The 12444-nt window shown below is 28.3% G+C and overlaps 1 long non-coding RNA gene across 1 annotated transcript; it reads left to right on the top strand.

Annotated features, from left to right (window-relative positions):
• Positions 1–7398: 7398 nt before the first annotated feature.
• LOC109119853 (uncharacterized) lies at positions 7399–8015 on the top strand. The gene is made up of 2 exons (XR_002027394.2): positions 7399–7576; positions 7707–8015. It is a non-coding gene; the product is annotated as an uncharacterized lncRNA (long non-coding RNA).
• The last annotated feature ends 4429 nt before the right edge of the window (positions 8016–12444 follow it).

The following is a 12444-nucleotide window of genomic DNA, read 5'->3' as shown; positions in this document are numbered from 1 at the left end:
CAAGGAGGTAGATAATAGGAAAAGAATTATCAACATAGATTTAGTGTATCTAATAGGCTAGTATTGATTGGTACGAGGTAATAACTTAGTCAAATATCGAATACGATGCTTAATATGAGGTAAGGATAAGGGTTAGGATAGCAACACACGTAGCCGGAGCAAGGTGCGGAGTGAGATTTTCTAGATACCGGAACAAAGATTTAGAAATACATAACTTATCACTTTGCATGCAAGATACTAGGAAAGAATTGTTATAGTTAGAATTATCAAGTTATGAACCTGTGGGGAACACGTAAACCATAGTTACTTTGATTAATTGATTAAAACCCAACATTTAAAGCTGTTAAGTGTCTCTTTCAAGTTCGTTATTTATTTTCACTCATTTAGAAATAGAAACCCCCCTTTATTGTTTTTACTTTCCAAGGAAGTTATTGACCAAACAATAGTAATAACAGGTTGAAGTTAAGTCTAGACTATTTTCCTCGTGGGAACGATCCCAACATCACTAGTTGGGTTATTTACTTGACATGACCGCTTTACTTCTTATTTGAGAAGTAAGTTTGAGCCTATCAGAAAGGCCTAAATTCCTATAAGGAGGACGAATGCAATGATTTTTGAGAAGTAAGTTTGAGCATACGATCTATGTGATTAAAATATTGATCAAATATTAAACACTTAATGAAGAGATAAACAAAAGGCATAAGATGCACAAATAGTTCTTTATAAGGATGATGCCACGATATTGTTAATTGCGCTCCTCCACCATAGAAACAATTTTGTTTTGATACCAGTCTTAGAAAAATAAAAGAAAGTTTATATTTTGAAGATGATTTGAAAATTTAGTTTGCATATAGGCACATAAATATTTACATGTAAATACACATAATCCCTTTGAAAATCATTGGCTAGGTGGTACTTCCGGGGACGCGTCGATTTAATTTAAAAATTGGAACTAGACCTCATAATTTCTTTGACTTTTCCACTAACGATAGGTTAGAAGATAGTGCTTATAATTTATTTTTTTTAAAAAAATGTCATAATCAATCCAAAGCTTTAAAGGAGGATTGAACAATAACTTATTTTTATGGTTAGATCTAAAATTACTTTATCAAAAAAAAATTGTCAAATAAATTACGAACCTATAGGCATGCTTTCTAATACAAATAAGTTTGCAAATAAAAAATATATATATAATTAACATACAACTTTCCCTCCCCTTAAGCGGTCCCCAAATATTTCATATGCGAGAGCTTTAGAGTTATACAAATATTACGAAAATTCGAATAAATAAAAAAAATATGGATTCAAATATATGAATTAAATGAATTAATCTCTCTTCATAGCTAATCTTCAACTTGAACTTCAAGTTTGAAACCTACCAAAGCAATCAAATGGCTACACAAGTAATCACATTTATTTAGACAAGATTAGACACATATGCAATTGTTTAACAAGTTATATATATAGGGGAATAGTTCATAAATGTATGAATGCGAAAGGAATACTAACCGGTTGAGCAGAAAGGGATGGTAGCAATGAGAACGAGTTGATCCAACTTCTATTTCAACAAAGCAAAGTAGCCAAGTAGTAACAAAGAAGAACACCGAAATCTTAATTTGTTTAAGAGTAGTAATAGTATGAGTGGTAAGAGGACAAGAGCTCTTGTGTTGAGAGAGAGTGAATGAGTTGATGAGGGAACTTGTTATGAAAGATGTGTGTGTGAATGAGTTGATGAAATAATGAAGAGAGGGATTCTTAATTATATAGCAAAGAGGGGGAGAGCACATAAGGAAAATAAATATTTTTAAGGAATTAATTATAATATCATTTACTTGTTTTGAAGGAAGTCAAATTAGCCAAATTATTTAAATATTTTTTACTAAATATAAGCAAGTAATAAAATAAGAAGAGTACTAAATATAAGCAAGTAATAAAATAAGAAGAGTAATATATATTTCTTTAAATAAAAAGGAGCCAAAATCAGAAAAATATTTAAAATGCTCATTACCAAAAATAAATAAGTAATAATAAAGTTAGGAAGACAATATTCTTTTACCTTCAATAATGAAGAGCCAAACAAAATTCTTTCAACATATATAAAGAAGTAAGACATCAGATTAGCAAGAGTAATATTATTTTCCTCAAGCCAAAATTAGAATTATTTTTAAAATTATTTTTTACCAAATATGAAACAAGTAATAAATCAGCCTTTATTATATATATATATTTTTTACCAAATATAAAATAAGTAAGAAATTCTTTAATTTTAACAAATGAATATATTTTTATCATATTATTTTAGCAGATCAATATAAGCATAATCAGCTATATATATAAGCATGTAAGAGAGGTCAATGAAGGATACACTACCATGTTTAAAAGTTTATTATTATTGAATCTTATAAACTATATTCCAACATTAAATTGAGCAATCAAGGGCGTAAAGATCATAACTAAGCTAGACAATATGTTATTCCTACTCTAGAGCAAATAAAATAGTGCGAGATCGAATTGAGGATTAACAACACGTAGATATGAGGGAGAAAATATATACACAATCAAACAATAGGCAATAGCAAAAGCATGAGCCTCTTTTGACAAAGCTTAGCATGCAAATTTAAGAAATAAAAAAATCAGCATTCATATTATCATTATTTTAAAAGCTAACACCACAACAACTTCAAGGAATCAGCAATCCAAAGATTTTAAAGTGTGAGATCGGACTATCATAGCATGAATATATGTATGATATTTTAACAAGACGAGGATAATCAAAAAAAAAATCATAAGAACTGAATCACGAAATAATACGACAATGAAATGATTCTTACAAAGAGTACAAGCATGCAAATCAGTTAAAACTAAATATGAGGTTTTAATCAGAAGGGAAGCAAACCTGGAAGATCCGTCTTTAACAAATTGGAATAAAATTTGAATTGGAGTGGCTATGATTGGAAGAAATTATAACAGAATAGGCTAGAATTTAAATAATCTTTAGGAAAGTGTAGAAATTACTATTTATTAAAATACTACATATATTAAAATATTTTTATATAATTGAAAATCATTTAAAGTTTAAAACATTTGAAATTCATTAAGAATCTGAAAAAAATTTAATAGGAAAAATATCAAGTCCACTGAACTCACAGTGTCCCTTAAGGAAATTACTCCCCTCTGTTATTTGAGGTTTGATTTGGAATATGACCTCCCAGGGTAAAATGATTTCAATTACCAGAGTATAGATACCAAAAACTCCGGTGTCAACGAATCACTCAATGGCAGTAAAGTACTCTTCGAATACTATATTTATTAGTTGAAGAAGAAGTCTATGAATTCTATATTAAAATGAGAGGAAATCCCTCAATTTATAGAAAACAAAGGGTTGTGCAAAAAGGTTTTTATTGTGCCTTATCGGAAAGGTCACAAACCTTTGAAAAAGTCACAATCTTTCAGAAAGGTTGTCACCTTTCGTAGAAGTCACCAATTTTCATAAAAGTCGTAACTTTTCATAAAAGTCGCAACTTTTCATAAAAGTCACAACTTTTTCGTAAAAATCGCAACATTTCATTAAAGTCACAACTCTTCATAAAAATCGCAACTCTTTATTTTTTATTCACACCTTTTTAAAACCCAACAAAATATATATATACTTTAATTTTTAAACGATAGAAACATTAATGTCTTGTAATATACCATTTATAAGATAGCTCATAATAATATTTATCTTTTTTCAACAAAATAAAAATTGTCAAAGTTAGAAAAAATTTATTTATTTTGTAAGTAACGGCCATCATCTTTTAGATGGTGGAACAATCCAGGATTCCATATCACATCCTCTTGCTTTCATATATTATATATTTTCTCTCTTTATTTTTAATCGTCATTTGTATTTTTCTGAAAGTTAATTTTATTTAATTTTTAAAATTAAATTAAATTAGATTAATTTTATATTTTAAATAAAAAATTTAATATTTAAAAATTATATAAAAATATTATAAATTATAATTTTTTGAATATCAATATAATAAAAAGTATATCATAAAATATTAATTAAAATTCTTATAATTTATCTCTAAAAAAAATCATGATAATTAAATAGACGAAGGGGTGAGATTAATATAATATAACTATTTGATGAAGTCATAGTATTCACATTTTGGGGTTTCTTTTTTTTCTCCAATAACACTACATGTCACGAGACGACCTTTTTTTATAAATAAATAAATAAATAAATAAAAATTTTCTTCATTTGAGATAAATCAAAAATCACATTTTTATTACGTTAAAAGTATAGATACGATTTGCGTTCTATCTCACATTTTTGAAATATTACTTATGAAATTATATTAAATAAGTTATTATCGCAGTTGATCCCAATTCGGAAAAAAAAAGTTACATTTTCCACGGTAACTACGTTGAGATGTTAGATACAATTGAGACTTTTGTAATCTTCATTTCAAAGTTTTAAGTATACAAAGATAGATTCCTACTTATATACATTGTGTCTAATAATAGTGTGATTAGCATTACTAACTTAACCACTAGTTTGATCTTTAACTACCCTAACAAAATTCTGGTATATTGTTGAATTATTAAACTTTGCGATTTATCAATACGGCATCTTAAAATATTTTAATAAATTAATTATAAACATAATGCATTCATCCACTAAGATTCCAGTTTGAGTAAAAGTTGAAAAAGTTTTGATAATTTTCGTACAAAAAAAAATTAACTTTTTGAAATTGATATTTTACGCCTAATTAAACTTTTAAATAATTTTAATCAAGGAAACACAGTCATAAATAAAAATTCCAACTGTGTCAGGTGATTGAGCATTGGACTGCGGAGTACTGATTTTATTTAGGAAAATTTAGAGAAATTTCACTTTTAAATTTTCTTATTATTATTATCTCCTATTAGTTTTATTAATTTTTAAAATTTCTTATTTTCACGCATCAGATTAATGTATCATCGCATCAAATTAATGTATCTCACACATCAGATTAGTGTATCGTGTATAAAATGTACATTAGATTAGTGTATCATGTATAAAATATAATGTATCTTACTTAACTATTAATGTATCTCACGCACTAGATTAATGTATCAACGCTTATATTATTGTATCAGTTTGAGAGATTTCTGTAATTATAAATTTATAAAGGATAATTATTAATTTTTGCCTTAAAAATATGTGATTTCTGTCATTTAAACTACATAAATCCCACTAGTTTAGGTCCTAATATCTAAGATTCCCGATAGTTTCAAATATTACTTTCTTTATTATATTTCATCCAGGTTACACGAGTTGAAATCCGCGAGATACATGTACCTGTCGAATTTTAAAACTGATATACATATTTTATTTGTTTAAATTAATTAGTTGTATCTGATTTCCTTAATTAGAGAAGTAATTGAGAACTTTCAAAATAAATGGACAATTAATTTAAAATTTTAAACTAATCAATTCCCTTAATATAAGGCAGAAATCAATGTATGTTTAATTAATTTCATTCTATTATTCTTTGAAATAATAACTTCATTAATATTATTAATAAAAGATATATAATATATATATATATATATATATATATATATATATGATGTATCCAACAAACTAAATACTAAGATACATATGTATAATAGAAGTATCTAAATTTATTTAATGTATTTGTTGGGGCGCTCCATTTGTTATACTTATTAATCCAAAAAGGTAATTTTCTTCAAAATTATTATCTTTTTAGAATCTGAATTTTTTTTCATAAATACTCTTAAGTTAGATATATGAACTCTTAACTAGATACATATAAACATGATTTGTATCCAACATTATTGCATATCTAATGGTGTATTTGTTTTGTTAATAAAACTTGACATAACTCTTCCATCTTGATTGAGTCGTTTCTATACTTAACTCTATTCTCGACTTTAATGGATGATGAAGAATCTATCCCTGCAATGAAAAATTCATGAGTAGAAATAAACAAATAAAATTTGCCTGACTTAATATAATATTGTTAATATATACTACCTTTAACAAGAATCATTCGATTTTAAGAATATTCTGTCGTTAAAGCGTTTGAGAAATAATAATATCAAAAATATAAAATTAAATATATAAAAAAAATAAAAATTGAACTTAAAAACTTTATGAATTTTAACTTTGATAGCAAACCAAGATACATGTGAATAGTAAAACAATTATCAATCCTATATATAAAATACTGATTTGAATATGCAAAAATGTATTGAAAGAATGAGGAGTAAATCAAAGAGGGAGAAGAAGAAGAAAGAAAGTGTGCTATTGGACATTGGGGTGGGGAATGGCCGGCGGCAGATGCCAAATGGGAATTGAAAAAATTTAACTTGTTATGATCATTAATTAACATATTTAAATTTAAGATAATTATTCAATATCATATTTAAGAAATTTCTGTATCTTATAAAAAAAATTAAAATATATGATATAAATATTAAAAGTGGTAATATGTGTAATTATTTTAAGGTATAATATATATATTGAATTCTAAATTTGGTGTCAAATTTTAACTTTGACCTCCAATTTTCATAATGCACAAACAGGCACATCAGTCCTACATGGCAAAATACACGTAGGACACCATGTAGGATAAAAAATGACACGTAGGATGATATGTAGGACATGTGTGTCTATTTGTTTAACTTTATATAAGTTTAAGTGTCTACTTGTTCATACCCAAAGTTGAAGACGTAAATGTGATTCGAAGCAAAGTTAAAAGGCATATTCATATATTATGTCTTATTTTAAACTAGAGCTAAATATAATATATATATATATATGGTAGTGATGTATGTATGGTTAAATAGTTTAATACTCCTCTATTATTTCATGTATAATTATAAAGTTAGATCGATTTATAAATTTCTTAAGTTTATTATGTCATATTTGAATTTTATTACAAATATAAATACTAATATTTTGTTTTGATATCTAAATTAATGATTTTTTTCTTTTTATACTTCATTCTAAAAAATATGTACTTATAATTTATTTTCCGTGTAAATTAGGTATATAGCATATTATGTAGTCATATTTTCAAGTTATGGCATAAGAGTTTGATTTTCATTCTATAACATTTAATATATCAACTTATAGCATTTCTTTAAATTAAAATATTGTAAATATTTATTTTAAATAGGACGAAAAATAAAATTAAAAAATGAATAATTAAAATTAGATAATTTCCTTGAATGTAGTTACTGTTATTAACTGATAACAAAATGTGCACCTTTTAAGGGATTTTAAAATATATTAATTATAGCTATGCACCTTAATTATCTCAATCCGTTTTTAATGGTAATTATTTTTGTTTTTTTATTCTTAAAAAATTGTATTCTGTTATCTTTCTTTCCATAAACGTGTATCATTTTTTTTTCCAGAATTTGAACTATATTCATATATTCGAATTCTGTCATATTTTATCGTTTTTTTTTTGGAAAAACAATTAAAATTGAATGTTGAAAAATTTTAGATTTGATTTGATGGAGAAAATTGTGTCAATTTTAATTAAACATGGTGGCAAATGGAATTCATCAGGTTAGTTTTTTTTAATATTTTATTAATGTGTCGTATTTTTTTCCCATGTTATATTGCATATGTTAAATTGCATGTTATATTGCATATGTTAAATTCCCATGTTATATTGCATATGTTCTGCTTTTTATAGCCTCAAGAATTTCAAAGATGCTTATGCCATTCCTGTCGAGCGTACATGGGATATACGAAGTTATATTTCATATCCTAAATTAATGCCGCCTGGTCCAAAAAGAGCAGTAGAAAGACCCAAACTTGAACGGCGGAAGGGGTTCGCAGATGTGAAATTCAAGAAGACAAAAAGAACATGCAGTAGATGCCATCAGGTTGGACACAATAGGAAGACTTGTTCAAATTATCCTGTACAAAAACAATGATGTCGTAATGTTAAATCTGTGTTTTTGAGGCATTACATTGTTATAAAATGTTTTTTATTGAATAATATTACTTTTCATACAAATGTCATACATCGTATATACAACTGTTCATATATTGACATATGTTAACATTAATAATTCATATAATCATATAACATTTATTCAGTTATTGCATTCATAATGGTGGCTACATACAAAATTTATACATTTATACAAATTCAATACTTGCATATAAAAAAATAATGTATGTTTATGTTATACATATTAAATTATAATATGTTATAATTCATACAGTTTTCATACATTGTTCATACCAGTAACATACATACAATTTGTTTCTGTTTGTATTGTGAAAAATATATTTTATAATTTGTCATAATTCATACATTTTTCATACAGTATTCATACCAGTAATATAATTAATATTTGTTTCTGTTTGTATTTGAAAGTGTATAGTATTCATGCAAAACAAATTTATGGAATAATTTAACATTACTATGTACTATATATCAAATTTTAATATGACATTCATAATTCATATGATTTTCATACATGATTCATACAATGTTCATATATGTTAAAGTGAGACACATTTAAAAATAATTAGTAATAATTTATATAAAACCATCAGTAGTCATAATAAAAATACAAACAGAAACAAATTGTATGTATATTACTGGTATGAATAATGTATGCAAGATGGTGATACACATTTATTAATGTATAATTGTATGATATAATTCATATAGTGTTCATACAGTATTCATACCAGTAATATAATTAATATCCCTTACTGTTTGTATTTGAAAGTGTATAGTATTCATGCAAAACAAATTTATGGTATAATTTAACATTACTATGTACTATATATCAAATTTTAATATGACATTCATAATTCATATGATTTTCATACATGATTCATACAGTATTCATATACGTTAAAGTGAGACACATTTAGTAATAATCAGTAGTAATTTATATAAAACCATCAGAGTAGTCATAATAAAAAAACTGGAAAAATACATAAATTGTTCATAAGTTAAAAAAAAAACAAGTCATTCAAATAAATGTACATTGTGCCATGAAGATTTCTACTTCCTGATATGGAATTTTGGAGTAGGATAATTGGTGGTGTCCATAACTTGTTCTTTATGAGTTCGAGGTCCAACCTTCTTGCTAGCAATTGTTCCTGTAACTTCACTTTCAGTGATTGCGCCTTCATCATTCTTTGATTTTCCATAATGCCAAAGTCATCCCTAACATTTTCATTCCCCATTATAAATAAGTGTCTCAACAATTGACATTGGATTTTAATGTGATGCAAATTATAAAAAAATCCAAAAGGTGTTTCATCTAGGAATTGTTGAAACTTATCTTGACGTAAACAGGTCAACAAATCCGCAAACACATTTATGTTAATACATAAAGACAAATGTGTTTGTGTCTTCTTCTCCTAAAAAATTGTAAAAATTAAATAAATTAATCATACACATGTAATACAAAACTAATACAGTGAATCATACACAATTCAAACAAACTTACAACATAATATTGAAAAATACATAATTCATACACATAGTATACAAAACATAATGCAGTAAATCATACACAATTCAAACAAACTTACAACATAATATTAAAAAATACATAATTCATACACATAGTATACAAAACATAATACAATATAATCATACACATTTCAAACAAACTTACAACATTCTTTCATACACAATATATTCAACACCAAAATATACAAATCAAAACATAAAGTATAATTAATTATGGATATTACTATTCAACAGTATCAAAAAACTTGATACAAAAAAATTTATACACAATTCATGCACATTTTATATATACCGTGAATCATACACAATTCATACAGTGAATCATACATAAAAAAAATACATGTTTCAGCAATTGATATTGTAATATGAAGAGATCTGTAATTTCATACAATGAATCATACACAATTCATACATTATTTATTTACACAAAATTTATATTTTAACTATTTTATACCCAAATAACTGAAAATAAAAATAACAGAACATAAAAATTTTTAAAAAAATTAACTTTTACTAACCTTTGAACTTTTTTTGGGTTTAACTGTTTCTTCTTCTTCTTGTAAATGTGAAGTATCGATTTCAGATGCTTTTGGTTTTTTGGATTTTGATTTTATCAACTCTTCCACAAAATCAGATTCAGAATCTGATGATTCCTCGATTTCTTTTCCTTTCCTCTTATTTTCTCTTTCTTTCGTCCTTTTCTCAGATTCATCTACATTTTTCTTTTCTTTCCCCTTTCTCTTCTTTTCGTTTTCCTTTTGTCACGACCCAAACCGGGGCCACGACTGGCACCCACACTTACCCTCCTATGTGAGCGAACCAACAAATCTAAACCTTAACATTTCAATGTAATAACAACAGAAAATAATGCGGAAGACTTAAACTCATTAATAAAAAAAACCAATTCAATAACTATCAATATTCAACATCTATTACTCAAAAACTTATCATTATCCCCAGAATCTGGAAGTCATCACCACAAGAACATCTACAATCAAATGACTAAACTAAGAGTATTCTAAAAGCTAAAAATACATAAGAAGCTAGTCCGTGCCGAAGGTTCAAGGCATCAAGACATGAAGGAGGAGATCCAGTCCAAGCTAGAAGCGTTAGCTCACCCTGAAGATCCGGTGTGACGAAGACTGGCTTGAATTACTGTTGAGTCGAAGATGATGGCACGTTTGCTGCATTCCACAATTAAACAAGAAGAAAACAATAAAAGTAGGGGTCAGTACAAAGCACGGGTACTGAGTAGATATCATCGGCCAACTCAAAATAGAAAACAGTATATATCAAGTAATATCATAAAATCAACTATGATACTCAACATGTAGCAACAACAAGCACTATATCATTAACAATTACCGTCAAGTTCACACATGAGGACTCAAGCCCCAATACCATACTCATTTGGGAATCATGTTCGTTAGATTGAGTATATTAACATCTTTCAAGATTCATTATCTTTATTTCTCTTGTGTCGGTACGTGACACTCCGCTCCATCATATTCATTATTCCTCTTGTGTCGGTACGTGACACTCCGATCCCTCATATTCATTATTCCTCTTGTGTCGGTTCGTGACACTCCGATCCCCTAAATCTACGTGTCGGTTCGTGACACCCGATCCCCTAAATCTACGTGTCGGTTCGTGACACCCGATCCCCTAAATCTACGTGTCGGTTCGTGACACCCGATCCCCTAATTCTACGTGTCGGTTCGTGACACCCGATCCCCTAATTCTACGTGTCGGTTCGTGAAACCCGATCCCCTAATTCTACGTGTCGGTTCGTGACACCCGATCCCCTACATGTGTCGGTACGTGACACTCCGATCCACTAATATCATTCTGTAAATCATCAAGCCTTCTCTATACCAAGGCATCCTCAATCCCATTACTTTAATTCATCAAGCCTTCTTCTATACCAAGGCATCATCAATCCCATTACTTTAATTCATCAAGCCTTCTTCTATACCAAGGCATCATCATTAATAATGTATATTAAAGTTTCTTTTCAAGATTTGGGATTCAATATTTTCATCATGCTTATCTTATCACAATCACATAATCATATTCATGCAAACATACAATTAAGCATATAGTAGGGTTTACAATACTACCAATACATATCATTCTCTATTAAGAGTTTACTATGAAAGCATGAAAACCATAACCTACCTCCACCGAAGAATTGAAATCAAGCAAGTTAATCCTCAAAGCTTGGTGTTTTCCTCTTCTTCTCGATCGCTTCTCTCTACTCGTTCTCTTTCTTTTTCTTTCTATTTTCTTATTCAAACCCTCTTTCTTTTACCCTAATTAGTATATAATTAAGAATAAAAGATGGCAATAATACCCCACAAATTAACTTAGGGTTACCTCTTTTAACTCCCAAGAATTTGAGTTATTAATATAAACCCACGAAATCTATAATTAAGGAAAGAATAGTCCAAAAACGTCCTTTAAAACTTCACCAGAAATCCGACTCTGCCTGGGATTTGCGCAACCTGTGACGGACCGTCGTGCCTGCGACGGTCCGTCCTGCAGGTCGTCGCAAGGTTCAGAGACCCAATATTTCCACCAAGGGTCTGTGACGGTCCGTCACACCTGTGACGGTCCGTCCTGCCATTCCGTCACAAAGTTCAGAGAGTCGATTTCAGTACCAAATTTTAGAATTTCTAAGTGTTTTGAAACGAGACCCTGCGACGGTCTGCGTGTCCGTCGCAGAGTTCAGAGAGTCGATTTCAGTACCAAATTTCAGAATTTCTAAGTGTTTTGAAACGAGACCCTGTGACGGTCCGTCGTGCCCATGACGGTCCGTCGTGGGGTCCGTCGCTTCTGCCAGTTTTTCCAGAATTGAAGTCTGTTGCTCAAAACGACTAAACGGGTCGTTACACCTTTGGATGTTTTTTTTTCTATTGTTGATTTC

This window comes from Solanum lycopersicum, chromosome 1 (assembly GCF_036512215.1).
Source record: "Solanum lycopersicum chromosome 1, SLM_r2.1".
In the NCBI taxonomy this organism is placed as follows: Eukaryota; Viridiplantae; Streptophyta; class Magnoliopsida; order Solanales; family Solanaceae; genus Solanum; species Solanum lycopersicum.
This window is presented reverse-complemented; position numbering and strand designations above follow the sequence as displayed.